The sequence below is a fragment of the Panthera onca genome, chromosome X (genome assembly GCF_046562875.1).
Source record: "Panthera onca isolate mPanOnc1 chromosome X, mPanOnc1 haplotype 2, whole genome shotgun sequence".
Taxonomy (NCBI): Eukaryota; Metazoa; Chordata; class Mammalia; order Carnivora; family Felidae; genus Panthera; species Panthera onca.
This window is the reverse complement of record NC_138357.1, coordinates 121,022,449-121,034,378: the sequence shown is the minus strand read 5'-3', so window position 1 is coordinate 121,034,378 and position 11,930 is coordinate 121,022,449.

Here is an 11,930-nt window from a genome sequence, read left to right as displayed (position 1 = left end):
GAAACAGGGAGTTTGGGCCTGGAAGGAACATCTTCACCCCTACTTCTCCAAGCACAACACCGATACAAAAGTTACTGAGAAATGGGGAGCATCTCTCTGACTGCTTGAGCTTCTAGTTACAGTGGCTTCTGGACTATGGCCCCTCCCGTGGAAGTCTCCATGGTAAGGGTGGTTTGCCTGAAGTTCCTAAGAGAGAAGGCCCTCATTATAAATGTAAAGGGAGCATTTGGGGGAACATTTTCTTTTTTTTTTTTAATTTTTTTTTAATGTTTATTTATTTTTGAGACAGAGAGAGACAGAGCATGAACGGGGGAGGGCCAGAGAGAGAGGGAGACACAGAATCTGAAACAGGCTCCAGGCTCTGAGCAGTCAGCACAGAGCCCGACGCGGGGCTCGAACTCACATACCGCGAGATCGTGACCTGAGCCGAAGTCGGACGCTTAACCGACTGAGCCACCCAGGCGCCCCTGGGGGAACATTTTCTGTCCCTACATGAAGACAAAAGCTTCTTTTCTAAAATGATACCTTATTTCTGATTATAAGCTCTTTGAAGTTATGGACAATGTCTGTCTCTCCCACTGCTGTATCCCTAACCTGGGACAGGGTCTGATACCTGGCAGAATGTCAATAAATATTTATAGATTGAATGATGAAGGGATGAATGATATCCTTGAGGTTAATAGCAATTTACCACCCAAGTTAATTTTTGTTGTTGTTGAGCTTAATTTGTTTGTAGATGAAGAAGAACCTACGCCATATGATGTGAACAAAACACGGGCAAGACAGATTACATGCAGTTGGTGTTTTCTCGTGAATGTTGAAGGTCAAGTTCATATATACCAGTTTGTCAGTAAACTTTTGGCCTTTTGTGATACTGGATTTCTAGCAGTTCAATAAACTCTTGGTGAATTTTTTTTACAGTATTGTTGGGAGGTTTTAAGAGGTGATTATTATGAGAAATGCCATCTGTTTACCTGTAGGCCAGTCTGGTATTTGCTGGTAAGTGCGTTCCCCACGGCCCTCAGCACTTAGTGAAATAGAGAAGCACTCTGCCCTTCCTCCCCCACAGTTAGCCATATGCCACTTCATATCTATAGGTAATTCTTCCACATCACTCCCTCTTGGGAAAGAAAAACAGCTCCCGTATATGAAGGCCCATTCCAAAATGAGAAGCATGTACAATGTTTAATTTAAGGAATACTTCAGCCTCAAGTATTTAAAAGCTTAAAGGGAGCAGTACCTTTGTTGGAACAAATCCAGTGTTCAAAGTTTGAAAAAATCCAGTAGGTTTCAAACAAGCTTCTGGATTTATCCCCTACTTTGAAAGACTTAGGGAAGGGAGGTGAAGGCCCGGAAGTTATTTTTAGCACTATTGAAATCGTGGAGGGATACATTTATTGCTCTGCAAGTTGAGAAGGTTTTTCTGCTACGCTGAAAACAGGTGTGTTTCTTCCTTCCTAAGGCGATGCTAGCTTCTGATCCAGTGTGTGTAATAGAAGCCCTTGTTAATAATCATCAGTCCTCAACCGTCAGTGGTGACCAGGGGCTTCAGGAAGGACACGCAGTGGAGAGGTGAAGAAAACACATCACCCAGATGCATATGAATGCTAAAGCTTTGCGATGGACAAAGGCTAAACATTATTGCCAATTGGCTTCTGATTTTGATGCATATAAAATAGCAGGTAAAGGCCTTTCTACTGATCCCTCTCAGTAAACCTATCTTCGAAAGAGTTGTGCTTTCATGCGAATTTATGCTAGATTTTGCATTTTATTTTTTTCTTAGCAATTTTATTTTTAAGTAATCTCTACATGCAATGTGGGGCTTGAACTCAAAACCCAGAGATCAAGAGTCACACTCTCCACTGACTGATCCAGCCAGGCACCCCAGAGATTTTGCATTTTAATAGGAAGTTTGCTTCAAACTCTGACCCTGTGGAAGTTTTCTGAGCAATTATGTTGATTAGTAATTTAATTGTAAGATGCATTTTAAAATCTGTCATTACTGTGGGGCACCTGGCTAGCTCAGTCAGTAGAGCATGCAACTCTTGATCTTGGGGTTGTAAATTTGAGCCCCACGTTGGGTGCAGAGATGACTTAAAAATAAAATCTTAATGGGGCACCTGGATGGCTCGGTGTGTTGAGCGGCCGACTTGGGCTCAGGTCATGATCTTGTGGTTGGTGGGCTCCAGCCGCCGCTCCCCCCGCCCCCCCCCCCCCCCCCCCCCCCCCCCCCCCCGCCAGGCCTCTGTGCTGACAGCTCAGAGTCTGGAGCCTGCTTCGAATTCTGTGTCTTCCTCTCTCTCTGCCCCTCCCCTGCTCATGCTCTATCTCTCTCTGTCTCTCAAAACTGGATAAATGTTAAAAAATTTTTTAAAAATCTTAAAGATAAATAAAACCTATCATGACTTAAAGAAAAGCATTTAATTTAAAAAGTGTCAAAAGTTAGGCACAGAGGAAGTACACATAACATTCTGGCTATGGTAGAATTAAGGGAGAAATAGTAACCTGCCACCTCATATCAACCGAAATGAGTCAGTAGAAGTTTCACTGAAACGAATATAACACTGTACGTTAACTATACTGGAATTACATTTATTTTTTGGAATTAATTTTTTTTTAAAGAGAGAAAGTGGAAGTTTCCCCAAACATAGTGACATTTATTATAAATTTAGGACCAGATATTATGTCTGACAAAGGGGTGTTAGGGATTAGGTTGTCTTCTATAATATTGGTCTCTTATTTTTCAAATAAGTAAAAGGAAAGCACATGGGATCATTGTTTTTTTTACTGTGGCGAAATACATATAAAATTCACCATTTTAACCATTTTAAAGTGTACAATTCACAGCCATTTAGCGTATTCACAGGGTGGTGCAACCATCAGCACTAGCTAGTTCCCTAACATTTTCATCACCCCAAAAGAAAACCCTGTACCCATTAAACAGTCACTTCCTATTTCCGCCTCCTCCCAGCCCCTGCAACCAAGTATCAGACTTAGGCAATCAGTAAAATATGCTTTCTATCTCTTTGTATTTACCTATTCAAAATATTTTATATAAATGGGATCAATTTTTTTTTTTTTTCAACGTTTATTTATTTTTGGGACAGAGAGAGACAGAGCATGAACGGGGGAGGGACAGAGAGAGAGGGAGACACAGAATCGGAAACAGGCTCCAGGCTCTGAGCCATCAGCCCAGAGCCTGACGCGGGGCTCGAACTCATGGACCGTGAGATCGTGACCTGGCTGAAGTCGGACGCTTAACCGACTGCGCCACCCAGGCGCCCCCAATTTGTTTTAAAGATTTTATTTTTAAGTAATCTCTACGCCCAACGTGGGGCTCAAACTCACAACCCCAAGATCAAGTGTTGCATGCTCCACTGACTGAGCCAGATAGGCGCCCCTGGGATCCATTTTTTAACAGGGGAAAATCCAAGCCAGCAAAAGCCATTATTTGATAAGTGGGATATAAGCAAATGGTTGGATTTTGCAATCTGGAAACCTTCCTTCTGCCAGCTGGCTACACCAGAGCTGAAGGACAAGCTGGAGAATCTTGATAATTGAGCAGAAAGCAATGCTGGAATACCTAGGCACTGTAGATGAAAGTGTAGGATTTCAGGTGAATTCCTAGGTCTCCAAACCAGAAAATGTGGGCAGCATTCCATAGTAGAATCTCAAATTGCTACAGTGACCTAAGTCTGGTGTGAAATCACTAAACTGTGAGAACTCAGCTTTCTCCAACTCTCCTACCCTTCCTTCCTTCTTTTCTTTTTCCTCCTCTTCCTCCTCCTCCCCCTTTCCTTCCTCTTCATCCTCTTCCTCCTCCTTCTCCTCTCCTTCTTTCTCCTTTCCCTTCCCTGTTCCCCTTCCTGTCCTCCTCATTCTCTTCCTCCTTCTCCTCCTTCTTCTCCTTCCCTCTCCTTCTTCTCCTTCCCTCTCCTTCTTCTCCTTCCCTCTCCTTCTTCTCCTTCCCTCTCCTTCTTCTCCTTCCCTCTCCTTCTTCTCCTTATTCTTGTCCTCCTTCTTCTCCTTCTTCTTTTTTAAGTAAGCTCTATGCCCAGCATGGGGCTCAAACTAACAACCCCACAATCTCCACCAACTAAGCCGGCCAGGCACCCCCTGTTTTAAAACAAACTTTATTGAGGATGTAGTATGGTCAACACTCTGGAAACAATAGTGTACAAAGCAGGCATTATCTCTACAGTCACAGAATGCACACTCATGTAAAGACAGACAATAAAATAAGTAGCTACACTGTGCTGTAGGTGTTGAAGGAAGAGAACACCATATTATGTGTGAGAATATGGAAGCGGGAAGCTCCTTTAGACCAAACGTTCAGGAGTGGCCTCTCTGAGAATGTCACGTTCAAGCTAGGAGCTGAAGGCTGCGAAGGAGGCAGCCATGTGAAAAGTAGGATACAAGAGTTCCAGGTAGAAGAAACACCACGTATAGTGGCATTGCAGCAAGAAGGCGCGTGGCACATTCTATCAAGAAAAGATCGGAAACCTAGTGAGTGAGGTGCGGCTGGAGAACTACCCAAGGGCCCAGTCATGCAGAACTTTATAGTCTGTGGTACAGAATTTTTTATAAAAGCAATGGCCAGTCATCAGTATCAAGGAGGAGATTGACTTGAACCAATGTTTTTCACTTGCTGCTATGAGGAGATGGGATTAAGGGGACAAGAGTAGACTAAGGGAGACCAGTTAGAAGGGTAACGAAAAGGTCCAGGTGAAAGACAGTGGTGGCCGGACATAGTGGAGCTACATCTATTCATATCATGGTCACTTACGCCATCCTTTGGCTGTGCTAGGCAGAATGGACTGAGCATGGGTGTTCGCATTGGGATATTTGGTCCACGTAACATCCCTCTAGGGGAGCTGGGGACATAGAAAATGCAAACCAGGAGCCAAGTTGGTAATTGGTTGCAGTTTAATAAACATTTATTGAATACTTTTCTGTGCCAAGCAGATGGCACCATTTTTCTTCAGAATTTTAAAGGCATTGCTCCCATGTTTATCTTCTTGGTCCCAGTAGTGCCATTGAGAAGGCCCAGATCCCTTGCTTTGATCTGGTTTTCCTCTCCAGAAGCCGGAGGGATCTTCTCTGTTCTGCTCTTTCACGATGACAGGTTTTAGCCTGGGTCCCTGATCATCCCTCGCACTGGAAACTCACTGGGCCAATTCTGTGGCAACATTCATGCTTTTCAGTGCCTGAAATTTGAAAAATAGTTGTATCGATGATTTGGTGTCTCCCATTTTCTTTTTACTTTCTCCATATCTTATTGTATCCGGATATTGAACCATTAGACTGGTCCTTTGTCTTTTTTTTTTTTTTCCTGCTTTTGGAACATTTACTTAATTTTATCTTCTAACCCATCCATTGAGCTATTTATTTTTAATGCCTATGAACCCTCCTTTTATATATTTAATCTCTGGATGTTGCTTTTATACAGGATCTGAGAACCTGGAAATCTAATTGCTTCTTAAACATACTTTTAATCAACCTACTCCTTTTTTTTTATAACTCCATCTTCTCCCCAACTCCCTGAGGTACTTGACACTCCCGGTTACTGAGTCTTTGGAGTAATCTAGGCAGGGATCAGCAAACTTTTTCTCTAACGGGCCAGGTAGTTAATACTTTAGGCTTTGTGGACCGAGCAGCTGCTGGACTATCAAATCACATCTCCTCTCAACTGCCCAGCTCTGCTGCCGTGTCAGGAACGGAGCCGTAGACGACACCTACATGAATGGGCGTGCAACCTTCATTTACTCACCCCTGGTGCGTGATAAGAATTGGGCCGCGTAGTGGCTTTCCCCGCTGCTGCGTCAGGGTTTCTGCTTCTCGTGGTCGGCTAACTCAGCAGCTCCCCACCCGTCCGCTTTCCAGCTTCCCAAATTTTGTCGCTGTCATTTGTTTCCCCTCTAACCCTTATTTTGAGATTGTATGTTTTTAATCCTTTTACAGTCCTTTCACTGGAGTTTCAGGAGTAAAAGTAAGTAAATACCTTGTGTCTTCTGGCATCTTGACCTGGGCGCTGCAGTTAAGCATGAGGTGTTAATAAAGGGTAGCATAATAAAGGGGCAGCATGAGGTGTTTACATGACTTAGTTCTGTAATTTGACCCAACCACTGTAGGCCGTGTAAGTGATTTTACTTGTCTCACCCTTTTGGGGGGCCCCACTAATTCGGATTCTTCAATCTTTGTTTCTCTTTCCGGCGACACGAATTTTACTTTTATTTTAGCCTTTGTCAAGAAATCTATTTCCAGCAGTCGGCGGGATTTTAGCATTTGTAATTTCATGTGAAAGTAATACAACATAGATTTGAGGCAGCAGAGGCAACACATGAGGGTAACTTGCACGGTCGGTCCGAAAAACAGCTCTCCCGAGGTGAGGCCGGCACCAGCCAAATGTGCTCAGGTATCCTGGAGACTGCTGCTTCCATGATCACCCACCACAAGCAGAACCGAGGCCCACAGGAGCCGTTGCTAAGCCTCCCATCCTAGAGCCCTGAGCCATGGGAGCAAATCGAACAGGAAGCCACTCTCTGAACCAATACCTCCCGATAAGCTGTGTCTTCAAACCATGGCTAAGTTCTAGAATGCCTTCCCTTCCTCTCCTAGAGCAAAACACCAAGTTCTCAGTGTGCTATTGGCTGAGGAAAGAGGGCTGCAAAATAAACCCACTGTTTCTTCTGACTAGAAAATGCTGTTCCGTGTTGGAGGAAACGCCCTAGCATCAGTGGCTTTCTAACATGATTACACAATGGTGTCACCTGGGGAGTTTTAGAAATCCTAATGCCCAGGCCTCACTCTAGATTATTTACATCAGACTCTGGGGGAGAGGGGGTGCTGGGCATTAGCATTTTCAAGCTCCTGTGTGAGGTCCTTGTGCAGTTTGGGTATCACCCTTTATCAGAGATAGGGTTTGCAAATGCTTTCTCCCATTCTGTCTTTTCATTTTGTTGATGGTTTCCTTTGCTGTGCAGAAACTTGTTTGTTTGACGTCACCCTGCTTGTCTGTTTTCCTTTTGTTGCCTGTGTCTTTGGTGTCCTATCCAAGAAATCATTTCTAAATCTAATGTCATGAAGTTTCTCCCTATGTTTTCTTCTAGGAGTTTTATAGTTTCAGGTCTTACATTTAAGTCTTTAACTCTTTTTGAGTGGATTTTTGTATATGGTATAAGAGAAGGGTCCAATTTCATTCTTTTGCATGTGTATATTCAGTTTTCCCAGCATCATTTGTTGAAGAGACTATCCTTTCCCCATTGTGTATTTCTGGCTCCCGTGTGAAAAATCAGTCGACTGTATATATGCATGGGTTTATTTCTGGACTCTATTCTATTCCATTGGCTTATATTTGTGCCTTCACCATGCTGGTGGCCAAAGGATTTGAATAGACATTTCTACAAAGAGGACATACAAATGGTTACCAAAGCTATGGTATATGAAATGGTGCTCAACATCAGGGAAATGCAAATCAAAACTATAATGAGACATCACCTCGCACCTGTTAAAAAAGAAAAGATAACAAATGTTGGAGACAATGTAGAGAAAGCAGAACCCATGTACACTGTTGGTGGGAATATAAAATGGTGCAGCCACTGAGGAAAACAGTATGGAGTTTCCTTAAAAAATTAAAAATCGAACTCCTATATGATTCAGCAATCCCACTTCTGGGTATACATCTAAAAGAATTGTAATCAGGATCCCAAAGAGCTATGTGCACTCCCATGTTAATTGTAGCATTATTCATGATAAATAACCAAGATGTGGAAACAAGCTAAATATCCATCGATGAATGAATGCATAAGGAAGATGTGGTATATACATATATAATGGGATCTTATTCAGCCCTAAAAAAGAAGGAAACCCAGGGTCTGTCTCAGTCAGTTAAACATCTGCCTCTGTTTTTTTTTCTTCAAGTTTTTAATGTTTATTTATATTTGAGAGAGAGCGAGCATGTGTGAGCAGGTTAGGACGCAGAATCTGAAGCAGACTCCAGGCTCTGAGCTGTCAGCACAGAGCCCGACATGGGGCTTGAACCCACAAACCATGAGATCATGACCTGAGCTGAAGTTGGACGCTTAACCAATTGAGCCACCCAGGCACCCCAGCATCCAGCTCTTGATTTTGGCTCAGGTCATGATCTCAAGCTTCATGAGATCAAGCCCTGCATTGGGCTCTGCACTGATGGCACGGAGCCTGCTCGGTATTCTCTCTTTCCCTCTCTCTCTGCCTCTCCCCTGCTCACGTGTGCAAGTGCTCTCTCTCTCAAAATAAATGAACTTTTTTTTTTTTTTTTTTTTTTTTTTACAGAATAGGGGCGCCTGGGTGGCTCAGTCAGTTAAGCGTCCGACTTTGGCTCAGGTCATGATCTCACGGTTTGTGAGTTTGAGCCCCACATCGGGCTCTATGCTTACAGCTCAGAGCCTAGAGCCTGCTTCAGATTCTGTGTCTCCCTCTCTCTCTGCCCCTCCTTTCTCTCTCTCTCTCTCTCTCTCTCTCTCTCTCTCAAAAATAGACGTTAAAAAAATTAAAAATAAATAAAAAATAAAAAATAAATAAAAAAAGAATAAAACCCTGCTATGCACAACAACATAGATGAGCCTGGAGGACATTATGCTAAGTGAAATCAGCTAGACACAGAAGGGCAGATATGACATGATCCCACTTACACGAGGATTCTAAAATAGTTAAACCCATAGAAGCAGAGAGTAGAATGGTGGTGGCCAAGGGTCGGGGGGAGGGGGAGATGGGGAGTTGTTCAGTGGGTATAAAATTTCAGTTTTGCAAGGTGAATACGTTCTAGAGATCTGCTGTGCAACATGGCACCTATAGACAACAACTCTGTGCTGTACATTTAAACATTTGTGAAGAGGGCAGATCTCATGTTAAGTGTTCTTACCACAATAAGACAAAGTCATCAAAAATTAAAGAAAAAAATTAAAATTAAAATTAAAAAACTATTCCCCGGGTGATTTCAGTGCATAGCCAGGTTGAGACCTCCTGTCTTAAAGCACACCCTCTTTAGGGAATCTTTCTGCCGGAGTCTGTCTTCCCCACATGGCTGCCATTTTTCCCGTAATCCCAAGCATTCCCTTAGAGCAGTGGTTCTCAAAGTGTGGCCACCAGGCCAGCAGCTTCAGCTTCACCAGGAAACTTGTTAGATATGGAGAATCTTAGGCCCCGTCCGGCCCAACTGAATCAGAAACTGGAATGGGGCCCAGCTCTGGGAGTTTGAACAAGCCCTCCAGGTGATTCAGATACAGAGGCATTTGAGAACCACCGCAAGCTATTTAAAAGTGCAACTGCCCCAGGGTGGGGGTGGGGGAGCACCGCGTTTGCTTATCAGCTTCCTTTCCTTGGTGGTAAATTGACACCAGGATGTGACACAGGACAAAGGAGTGTTTTGACTTGGGAGAGGAAGTGAGGAAACCGTGGAACATGATTTTGGTTTTAGAACATAAGATTTTTTTTTAAAGTGTAAGAATATGAGAATTATGTCATATTTAGTTAATAATGAAGAATAACTCAAATTTAGGCACTATTTTACGTACTTTCCACAAACTGTCTCGCATTATCCTCGCAGCAACCCTATGAGAGAAGTGTTGTCCTTTTTATATTTTTACCACTAAGGAAACTGAGGCACAGAGAGGTTAAGTGACTTGTCTAAGGTTACACACAGGAAGTAAGTAGCAGAGCTGGGAGTCCATCTCCAGGGTTCAAGGTCATGGTTATACTGCTTCCACATTTAGTTTTTAAGTGGATGATGTCTTTATGAAAAAGAATCAAATTATAATAAAATGAATATAAAACTGAGCAAAAGTACACATCCTTGAGCACAGCGCAACTCCCTAATTTTTTATCTTAATTTTGAAATGCCCAAAGCTTGAAAAGCAGACAGTTGTGAAGTTTGGTCCCCACACTCATTTGCCTGTAACACCTGAACTGATCAGATATAAGGTCATGCATAATCTCTTCTTACTCTTCGTAGAAATATTCACATTCTTGGTGCACAGTTACTGGGTTTTACTCCTTCTTGCTGTGGCACACTCTGCTGGGTTATATAATATGTAGCTGTGGAAATCTAACGTGCTGTGTACCGAGTATTTCCAGCTCTCCACTTCTGGGCACATTGTAGGGTTGTACCTCCCCTCCCCTTTGAAGTTAGGTAAGACCATGTGACTTGATTTGGCCAATGAACTGTGACCAGGTGGAATACCTGTCACTTCTGAACTGAAGTTTTAGGAGGCAGTTTGCCATCAGCTTTAGCTGTCTTTCCCTCAGGAATTCTGACTAGCAGTGCTGCTTTCTTTCTTTTTTTCTTTCTTTTTAATGTTTATTTTTGAGAGACAGAGACAGAGTGCAAACAGGGGAGGGGCAGAGAGAGACACACACACACAGAATCCGAAACAGGCTCCAAGCTGTGAGCTGTCAGCACAGAGCCCAACGTGGGGCAGAAGTGGGAGAAGTGGGACGCTTAACCGACTGAGCCACCCAGGCCCCCCTGACTAGCAGTGCTTGTGATACTGTTTCCTGTGACCGCCTGAGCCCTGGAGGGGATGCAGAGCAGAGCCCCTCCCACCTGCATTTTGGAGGTCTTTGTTACTAGAGCATACTCTAGCCTATTCTGACAGATACAATGATGTAAGTACCACCTTACCTTTCTAAAATCTGAAAGATTCCGAATTCTGAAACAGGTTCAGTACTAAGGATTTCAGATAAGAGATTGTGGATCTTTATTTGACTATATGAAATTAGCATTTTTTTTCCCCTGAGCAAATCCAAACTGTGTCCTTGTCTTGAGCATAGCCATTTCCTGAAAAGAGTAAACTAGCAGCTGAGCAATGTTCTCTGGACTGAGTTCTTGAAGTCAGGGACGGTCTCATTTATCTTGGTAGCCTCACTGCCTGATGTGGAGTGAACACTTGGTAAATAGGGGCCGAGACAGTTGGTGCCACACAGACAGTTCCTGGAGCTCGAGGCTCCCGGGGAAAGAGCAAAAAGGGAATACATGAGGTGAAGGCAGGCGGCACCTGGGTGGCTCCGTTGGTTAAGCGTCCCACCCTCGGTTTTGGCTCATGTCATGATCTCACGGTTTGTGAGATCAAGCCCCACATGGGGCTCTGCGCTGACGGTGCGGGGCCTGCTTGGGATTCTCTCTCTTCTCTCTCTCTGCCCCTCCCCCGCTTATGCTGTGTGTCTCTCTCTCTGTCCAAATAAGTAAAAAAATTTAAAAAAAGGTGGAGGCCGAAGTTCTCTACTTGATCTACCTTACAGTTTGGCCTTGTCCAAAGAATGAACTGAAAGCAGAGCAAATCCCGTTTGACAGGACAATACAGGGGCTGGAAGTGCTCCTGTGTTGATAGCAAGATTAACTGAAGTAATTAGAACAAGTAAGGCTCTTAGCATAGAATTGGTTTATAGTTAACTTGTGGTAATTCTAGCCATTAATATTAATAAAACAAAATAGGTAGCAATCCTTATGAAACTCTGTGTGAGAAGCTAGCACTGTGGTTTCTGAAGCGTGCTTTACTGTGTTCCTTGGACTCGGAAGCACCTCTTCATGTCCCCATGGTGGCCGGTCTCGGAGCCCTGGGGAGGCCAAGGGTGCGTGGGGCTGGAACCATCAGTGTCTGCTCCAGCCTCAGCAGCTGTTCTTTACAGCCGTCGTGGATTAGTTTCCACATAGGACTGTTTGCTTGAAGAAAGGATCCTATGGATGAAAACGACTTTGAAAGCCATGAGAATAATACATTTTATTTTTATTGTTTTACTTTTTAGAGACAGAGCACAAGCAGTGGGGAGAGGAGCAGAGGGGAGAGAGAGAGAGAGAGAGAGAGAGAGAGAGAAAATCTTAAGCAGACTCCATGCTGAGCGTGGAGACAGAGGCAGGGCTCAATCCCACAACCTCGGGATCATGACCCAAGCCG